Source organism: Micropterus dolomieu, linkage group LG09, assembly GCF_021292245.1.
Source record: "Micropterus dolomieu isolate WLL.071019.BEF.003 ecotype Adirondacks linkage group LG09, ASM2129224v1, whole genome shotgun sequence".
In the NCBI taxonomy this organism is placed as follows: domain Eukaryota; kingdom Metazoa; phylum Chordata; class Actinopteri; order Centrarchiformes; family Centrarchidae; genus Micropterus; species Micropterus dolomieu.
Genome location: NC_060158.1, coordinates 862,159 through 871,626, shown reverse-complemented (window position 1 = coordinate 871,626; position 9,468 = coordinate 862,159). Strand labels below are relative to the sequence as shown.

At 43.3% G+C, this 9,468-nt stretch overlaps 1 protein-coding gene and 1 long non-coding RNA gene across 3 annotated transcripts in view; one reads left to right on the top strand and one right to left on the bottom strand.

The window, feature by feature from the left end:
- LOC123976444 (zinc fingers and homeoboxes protein 2-like) overlaps positions 1 to 9,468 on the bottom strand; it is a 120,122-nt gene that overhangs the window by 54,733 nt on the left and 55,921 nt on the right. The gene's annotated exons all lie outside the window — the stretch shown is intronic.
- Positions 1,383 to 9,468, top strand: part of LOC123976446 — a 20,817-nt gene continuing 12,731 nt past the window's right edge. The window contains exons 1-2 of the long non-coding RNA XR_006826360.1: positions 1,383 to 1,488; positions 1,617 to 1,721. This is a non-coding gene — a long non-coding RNA (uncharacterized LOC123976446). The remainder of the gene's footprint in view (positions 1,489 to 1,616; positions 1,722 to 9,468) is intronic.

Below are 9,468 nucleotides of genomic sequence, written 5' to 3'. Positions count from 1 at the left end.
GCTTACTGTATAATACAGTTCACACGGGTGAACTTTGTATATATTTGCTGTCAGTAGGAAGGCCGACCTGATGAGGTTATATCACATTATTTAATGCCATGACTTGACTCTCAAATTATCTTTCTCATATCATTATAATTTGATATTCCTTCTCCACCATTGCTCATAATAATAATAATTCATGCATCACCTAATTTCAACACAGACCTGGCCTACAAGAAAGAACAGTGTATGTTTAATCTATCTAATATTGTGTTGGTCATACTATACACTGATTTACCGCTTGTCTGTTTTGAATAATAAAGGAGGGTAAAGAGCTTAAAAATTAATCGAATATTAATAATAATAATATTGGCTAGTTAGGGTTAGTCTGAGCCACAGCCTCCCCTCAATAATAATAATAATAACAACCGTGTACTCAAAGATGGCGGCGTTTCGTTCCATCGAAAGTAGCTCATCGAGCATAAAAAAAAAATTAATATTAAACCTTCCTGGATCAAAAAGAAATGGTGGTCTGAGAACTCACAAAGTGTGTTTCTGAGAGGAAAACAAACTCTGTAATGAAGCGGTTTCAGGTGAGGTGCTTCTGGTCTGTGAGGAAGTAGTGGTGTTAGCCTGGATTGGCCTTTAGGTGTGTGTGAGACTGCAGACACACCGGTACATGTTGTATATCATTAACTGTTAGTGTGTACGTGTGTGTGTCACTCTCCCACTTGTGATAGTAAAGAGAACAAGTGACATCCCATCAGCCCCTTCACCACAACCCCCCCTATATCCAATGACACACACACACGAACACACAGTGAAGCTGCAGCCAAGCAGAGAAAATAGTTTGGCTGCACATCCTGTACTGCTTGTTTAAGCTCCACACTGTGAAACACCAAACTCTCTCTGTGTTTCTTTGTCTCACTGTCTCTTTTTCACTCTTTTTGTTCTCTTTGTCCCTCTTTCTTTCACACACTTTACTTTCTCAGACACACACACAGCTCACTATGTGGACAAAGCCTTCATTCAGTGGAGGTTTTGGTCAAGCGGCTCGGCCTGCTGGTGAGACTGAGGAGCTGATCCAGATCTGACTGACTGGTTTTTATATCTGAATTTACAGGATGCTTAGAAGGTTGTGTTTTTATTAGAGCTGGCCAAGATTAGGTGTTCACCTGGCTGATTGATTTTCATATCCTGAGCAGTTTTAAGATAGCTAATGTTTTGTTTTCCTTTTTCATTCGACTGACTGCTTTCCAGGTTTACAGACTGATTATTAAGTCTGATGAACTCATTTTGAGATGATGGATGGCAGATTTCTAGTCTGGGTGACTTGTTTTCCTGATTTTATTGTATAAGTTCTAACTTCTTGACAAATCTATATATAGGTCCGTTTTCTCACCGTTTCTCAAGGTTGACAAGTCAGTCAAACCCATTTTTGGACACGGAAAGGCCAAAACAACCTCGCGGGTAAAGACGGCTAAGAAATAAAACATTCAGATTTAGGTGACTGATTTAAACTTTTACTGTAAACTGTTTGATTCTTTTGGTTTGAGTGACCGGCTTTAAGCTCATTTCAAGTCTGACTGACTGGATTACTGACTGATTTGAGTTCGGCCTTTATTGTTTTTCAGATTTGTTGACTGGCTGGTTGCATTTCCTGCCTGTGTGAGTCTCTGTGACGAAAGTTGGGAGAACAATACAGGACGTTTACTGCCAGACTGTGATGCAATCTATGTGTAAGTATGTGTGTGCGCATACAGCCTCTTAATATGATGCAACTGTGAATTGAATGCGTACGTAACTGTGTGTCTATAGGCTGTGTCTGTGTATACATACAGCTTGTGTGTGTGTGTGCAGTATGATGCAATGTGCAGCGCAGCCAGCAGAAAGCAGCTACGCACTCCAATAAATAGACATACTGGCACCGGGGATGTGTGTGTGGGAGAGAGGGAGAGAGGGAGTACTGTACTACTGCAAATGTGTGTACTGTTGGTGCGTGAGCGAGTGTGTAAACAAGTGTGAAAGAGTGTGTGTGTGTGCGTACTATTAGACATGCAAAAAGGAAAGAATCCTAGCAGGAGGTGCGTTAGAGCAGCAGGGGAAATGAATGCATGTGTGTGTCTGCATGTTGACCAGCTGGTGTTCCACATGTGGACATGTCCTGCAGAGCCAGAGACACCTGCAGAGAGACCCGCTCCTATCTTTGCCCGGAGTGTGTGTGTGAATGATATTAATGTGTGTAACTTCATAATGCATGCATGTGTGTGTGTGTGTGAGAGCCTGCCAGTTGGTGGGTGTGTTATGAATGCGTAATGTACGTATGAGTCAGTTGGTGTGTGTATATATCTGTTTATTAGACAATGCAGTATCAATACAGTACACACAGTACAGTACGCAGTGCAGAGAGTCTGAATACAATAATTCAGTATCAGTACATGAGTTGACATGTGTTTCAGTAACAATGTGGTGAGTCAGAATATTATTCAGTATGAAAACAGTGACCCACATTTGAATTCAATGTAACCTCAGTGTATCTGGACATTATTTAGTATTCAGTGAAAGGAGTCAAAACATCCTTCCCTGTCAATACAGTGAGTCACAATGCGATTCAGTAGTGATACAGTGAATTATGACATGATTCTGTATCATTAAAACGATGATTCAGTATCAATACAGTGAGTCAGAGTGAAATTCTGTATTAATCTAGGGTGACCATTTGTTTCCATCACCAGTCCCAGCTCAACTCTACTCGGCCGTGCTCCGTTTTCCATTGCAGATAGTACCCAGAGATGCCAATATTCGAAATCTACACAGCTGATTTCTCACCTCAAAACTTCTCAGAAGAGGATTTAGTGAAGAAATTACGTATGAAAACTGTAAAATATAAAACTTTCTGTTGCCGGCTTCTGTCTGGCGCACGCAATGATGATGCAGTGAATAGTGACGATTCTCTCTGACCAATCAGCAGTCTGTCGTGTTTTCACGTCACATTTTAGTATCCCTCAGCTCGCTTGGAACCTCCACGGAGGTACAACTTTTCCACAATGGAAAACCAAACAAAGGCAAGTCGAGTCGAGGCGAGCTGGTACCGTGCAGCGGAAAAGCGGCTCATACGTCCTCTTTTTAGGACCAAATAAATGTGTCCAGCCGGGATTTCTAAATCGCTCAAAATGTCCGGGACTCGGCTTCTGCTTTCTACTGTCGGCATTCACTACGTGTTTTTGTATTGCCTCGACCTTTCTCTTCAAGTCCCGCCTACTCGCACCCCGCCATTGGTCAAACGGCATCTCAGTCATCACCCTCAGCACTACATCAACAGCCAAGACACAGAGCAGCAGCTTGCTTGTCAACAGTGGCACATGGCGCCTGAACAGCGTAAGAAATGCGTGGAACCCGTCCGTAAACGGTAGCGGCACTCTTACATTTTACTCTTTGGTGTACCGAGACATTTTCTTGCATACCGGCACTCCTCACAAGCTGCCGGTACTTTTGTCTGCCCCCTCCACCGACGCTGACGGAGTATGTCACTTTTCGTGAATCGTCCACAACCACTGCCTGGATGTCGCGGGACATTAAGAAGGTTGATGTGGTGCTACAGCAAACTTCTAGAAATGTTGAACTCGTTGCACGAATTGTTCTGATTATTGACGCGCTTAGCATTAACAAATTAGAGGCTAACCCCCATGTAGAGTAATTTCTGGCACACAGATTTAATGAATGAGTACAAGGTACTATAATGCAACTACTGTAACTGGAATACATATTATACTAGTAGGTAGGTAGGTACATTTATTTTATCACAATATAACAGGTTATATAGTGAAATTGAATTTGTAACTCCCTTCTGCTACGTAGCAGACAATATACATTAACATAGAAACAATTATAAAAATGGTAAGCACAAATAAAGTATATTCAATGGAGCAGTGCTGAGGATGAATTTGAGCTTAGGAGTCTGATAGCTTGGGGGGAAAAGCTGCTCTGCAGCTGGTGGTGCGGCAGCTGTTGGTACTATAGTACTAAATAGTGGTACACTATTACCACAAAAAAATAAATACACTAATATCAGCACTAATCAAATCTTAAAAAGACAGAAAGAAAGACTGTTATATTTGTGAATCAGTTGAATTGTTAAATATCAATAAGCTGATGAAATGTTACAAATAGACTAATAAAATAAAGAAACTGTAGGCAGACATACAACAAATAAAGTATAACCGATAAATATATTATTATACTAACATTGAATTTTTTATTTAATGTTATAATATTATACTAATTCATACTAGTTACTCCTCCAGGTGGATAGAGCCTCTGTAGTACTCACTGCCATGGTGGCCCCACTGTCCTCCTTTCTGAAAACCAAAATATGGTCACCCAAATCAGTACAGTGTGATCCAGTCTCAATACAGTGAGTCAGACCCTGATCCAGTCTCAATGCAGTGAGTCAGACCCTGATCCAGTCTCAATGCAGTGAGTCAGACCCTGATCCAGTCTCAATGCAGTGAGTCAGACCCTGATCCAGTCTCAATGCAGTGAGTCAGACCCTGATCCAGTCTCAATGCAGTGAGTCAGACCCTGATCCAGTACCAATGCAGTGAGTCAGACCCTGATCCAGTCTCAATACAGTGAGTCAGACCCTGATCCAGTCTCAATGCAGTGAGTCAGACCCTGATCCAATATCAATACAGTGAGTCAGACCCTGATCCAATATCAATACAGTGAGTCAGACCCTGATCCAGTCTCAATGCAGTGAGTCAGACCCTGATCCAGTATCAATACAGTGAGTCAGACCCTGATCCAGTCTCAATGCAGTGAGTCAGACCCTGATCCAGTCTCAATGCAGTGAGTCAGACCCTGATCCAGTCTCAATGCAGTGAGTCAGACCCTGATCCAGTACCAATACAGTGAGTCAGACCCTGATCCAGTATCAATACAGTGAGTCAGACCCTGATCCAGTATCAATACAGTGAGTCAGACCCTGATCCAGTACCAATACAGTGAGTCAGACCCTGATCCAGTACCAATACAGTGAGTCAGACCCTGATCCAGTATCAATACAGTGAGTCAGACCCTGATCCAGTATCAATACAGTGAGTTAGAATATAAATGTAAATCAACACTGTGAGTCGACTCAGTATCAATAAACGAAAAACATTCTGTATTAATGTACTGTGTAGTATCTTTGTGTACTACAGCAGTAAAAATACTTCACGCATAAACCAGGAGTACTTCTTGTGTAGTGTGGTGCGATGTGGTGTCGACCAATACGCTGCTTTATATTGGCTGCTTGTTAGGTCGGATATTTACCAAGGGTGCACGTAACGCTGTGCGTGTGTGTGTGTGTGTGTGCGTGTCCAGAGGCAGAGTGCGGTGAAGGGGAGCTAATCCAGTAAAGTAACAGAGAACCGACAGAGTCAGAGGTCATTATCATTCACACACCGCCGAACAAAACACCAAAACACACACCCATTCGCACACACAATGCACAATACTTAATCTGCACCACATTCTACACACACACACACGCACAAAATACACACTGATTCTGCAACACTAACACACACACACACACACACACACACAGCTTTTGTCTTGATATTCATCTGTATCTTTTTTTACCGCTTCTCGTTTACACACACACGTGAAGCTGGAAAAACACTCAATTCTATTCTTCTTCTCTCCGCACGCCCTCCCAACCAAACCAAACCCACTACCCACCCACCCACACAAACACACAAACACACACACACACACACACACACCAGATGGGTCTTAATCTCCTGTTGCCATAAACAAACACAAAGCGTTCGAAGAAACAGACAGAGAGACCACTGTGTGTCGGTGTAACTTCATGTCATCTAACATCCTGTTAATTCCTGCCACGGCGTCAAACAAAACTCCTCTGAGTCACCCCCCCCCCACCACCACCACCACCACACCACACACACCACACACACACACACACACAGGCCTCGGACAGAGACGAGCAGAAAACAAGATAATTCTGCACAGATGTACTGGTGATCGGATCAGAGGCCTTTGCTTTTCCACGCTGTACTTGCACGCCGCGTGCATGAGGGCTGACATATTTGCTCCGTAGTCAATATCAGATATCAGTCGACGACGATCGAGGATTCCCCCAAACAGAATAGGTAACTGGGAAAAAAAACCTGCAGGGACACGTCCGGTCTGTTCAGCTTTTACTGGTTTGGTTTTTCAGCCGTGGTTTCTGGGGAACCGGCTGTCGTGTCCTGGTAGCTGCTCGCTCGGCCGACTGTTTTGTCTCCACAGCTACGGCCAGGATTGGTATTAAAACTCAGCAGCCAAACCCCACCCCACCCCCAAAAGCCTCGCCAAGTTAGCATCTGCTCCACTAGCATCTGTAGCTCAGTGGGTTTTCTCAACTGCCTCTTTAACTGGCCTTTCTGTAAACCATGAAACATTGCAAACCTGTGACGGTAAAGCGTGGGCACAGATTAAACAGATAGCAGCAAATATTATTTTATCAACTACTACAGCTCCAGTGGTTAGGGTTGTGCATCGAGAACCGGTTCACTAAATTTCCAAGAACTGTGGTTTAGAAACGACACTGAACGCATTTTGATTCTGCTTAATCGGTTCCTAACTTCCTGCATATTTCAGCTCCCCGTTGAACTGCAGCTTTTTACGGTCCATAAAAGCGATCCAGTATCTGCCAGGACTCCGTACGCTGACCTAATGTCGCGTCATTAGTTACGCAGCAAAGCATGAAGAAGACAGTACTTCTGTTTACATTCCTGCAAATGCCCTCTGGTGGACAAGCTATGCAACTACAACACTCATAACACGATTAAAGGCTCAGTCTCTCTGCATTTCTTTTTTAATTGTCATTAATCAGCTGTTACCGATTTACCAGCTGATAATAACGGCATGCTGATTTATCGGCCGGGCTTTAATCTAAAACATTAGAACATAATAAAATGTTTCCCAGAGCCTAATGTGTCATCCTAAATAACTTTTCCACATCCAACAGCCCAAAACAAAGATATTTCATTAACAGTGACAGAAAATCTTTAGTTTTAAAAAGCTTGATATATATCTACAGTTTTACTTTTTACACACCCTGCCTCCTGACCAAAACAATGGCTGACGGTTTGGTCACTGTATGGTCTGTTAAATCGCTGCTGCTCTGCTGTCACTAAAATGTTGAGCTGAACCCGCCGACCCAGGAGGAAGTGCTTGGACGATATCAAAGTTTTTGTTCATGCACCGCTGCTCCACTGTAACCCCCTCCCCAAACCTCAGGGAAGAATTACTTGGAGAGAATCAAGATGTTGTTACAGAGAGAACAGGCCCTGGCCTCTCGGAGACGATTAACAAGTGTAATGCCGTACAGATGTATGTTCGGTGCAACTCCCACTCTCTGCTCGCTGCACTGCTGGAGAGTCTGGAAGCATCAATTTAACACAAACATAACGAAATCAACTAGTTTATACATGTGACGCTGGTAGGGAGCATCAGTTTGAAGTGTTCACAGCACGTCAGGAATAATCTTGTCATGAAGAGCTGTTATTGTTTTGGTGAATCTGCTTTCTTCTGCTTCTGTCACAGATTAACTACATTTCCCAGAATCCCTTTCATCAAATGCAGTGACAAGTGCATGAACTCTTTGCTGCACAGCAAAATTGATTTTGAAAGCCAACTTTTAAATCTTTTCCTGCCATTAAAGAATGAGATGTGAACAAAAACAAAACTTTGCTTAGTGGAAATTGTTTTGATTAGAATTTATGTAAATCTGGAACGACCGGGCCACCTACACCTGGCATTAAAATGCGTTTTGGGTGATCGGACTGCAATCAGATAGCGTTTGACCACATTAGTATTAATCACAGGTGTAAATGCACTAAAGATGCTCTGAGGACGGATCGTGATCCGATCGGCCAAACCACCTCCAGAGGAGGTCGGGGACTCACTGTGAGTGTATGCGTCAATCCACTTACAACAACTACGTGGGCGGAAACACGTCCTGATCGCCGTCTTCCGCCAATAAAATCTCAAGTTTGACGCCGCATACAGGCAAGTGTGTCTATAGAAAGGAGTAAACATGATGAAGAAAGGTAGCACAAAGAAACGATGCCAGGTGGAACTTCAGTTGGGTGTATGATCCATGGAGGAAAATAAATGAAGGTGGAAAGCTGGTTACTGGACAGAGTGATTGGATCTCAATGTGGAGGAATATTAATACCAGGTTTAAATAATCAGGTTGAAATCTAGATACAATCTGGATAGGAGATGCATTTTAAAGTGTACTTGAGTGCTTGTGTACTGAGGTTCGATCCCCAGCCCTGCACGTCGAGTGTGTTTGGCCGGATATCCACAGCAAGAATAAATATACGTCAAACTGCTAAAAAGCCCCAAAGATGTGAAGCACGCTGCCAACAGTTGTGTAAGAGGGTTCAGGGTGGATTTCTCCTTCAGGCATATACACACACACACATCCTTGGCTGTTTCTGTTGTTTCAACCCTTGAGGAGGGTTTTTGTGGAAAAATTCATGTAGCACTGATGCAAAATAGGCTCTCAGAAATCAAGCTCACTAGGGGGAAATCAACAAGTATACTATTGTACAGATGGAGCCACGGTCCAAATCCCACCTCTCTGTGCTTTCGACACCGACATTGTTTCGTGCTCTGAGAGGAAACCCAAGTGAGCGGGAGTGGGGTCGAGTTCAGTGTCGACCCAAATGAGCTCCAAGCGTCACATGATTGTAGAGCAGGAAAAAACACAACTACACTGCTTTGAAAACAGCGTTGAACTGGCATCAGGAAGAACATACTATAAACAACAGCAAAATAAACCGTTACAAAACAGCCCGAGCTGCTTTGATGCAAGACAGATTTTATGGCTGCCTCTTTCTCTCCGTTACACCACCTCCGTCATCGGGGGAAAAGCTCGGAAAGTCCTGCAGCACTAAATGGATTGTTGGAGTTTCAAATCAGACATCTCTCCGCTCCTCCCGTCCTTTTTTTCTCCGATCTCGCCATCCATCCTCGACACCCACAACCCTTCTCCACCCTCCATCTCAGCGGGACACCTCAGGTATCAGAAAGCCGAATTTAACCGTTCTGAAAAAACTACTTGGAGCCAAAATACATCAACACAGAGGCGAGTTCTGCACAAACAACCTGTCAAAGTGACGAAGTGCAACTAAATGAACTTTGTCACTTTTTGTTGCCATTGGTCACTTAACGTAATCCAGCTTTCCACAGTAAATTACTTGAACTGTACACTTCATGTTGTTAATTTTTAACACCTTAGCTGCATTTTGTAATCATGACCTTATTGTATCATTGTCCAGGTGATTGCCCGTAGATGTAGTTATCTTGCTTGGTCTGGGACACTGAGCAGCAAAGTCCACTGAATGAATACGTGTGTGTTTGAGTACTTGAGAGAGTTACTGAGTGAGTTTCAGTGTGTTCTGTTGTCTCGCTTTTGAGTGCGCG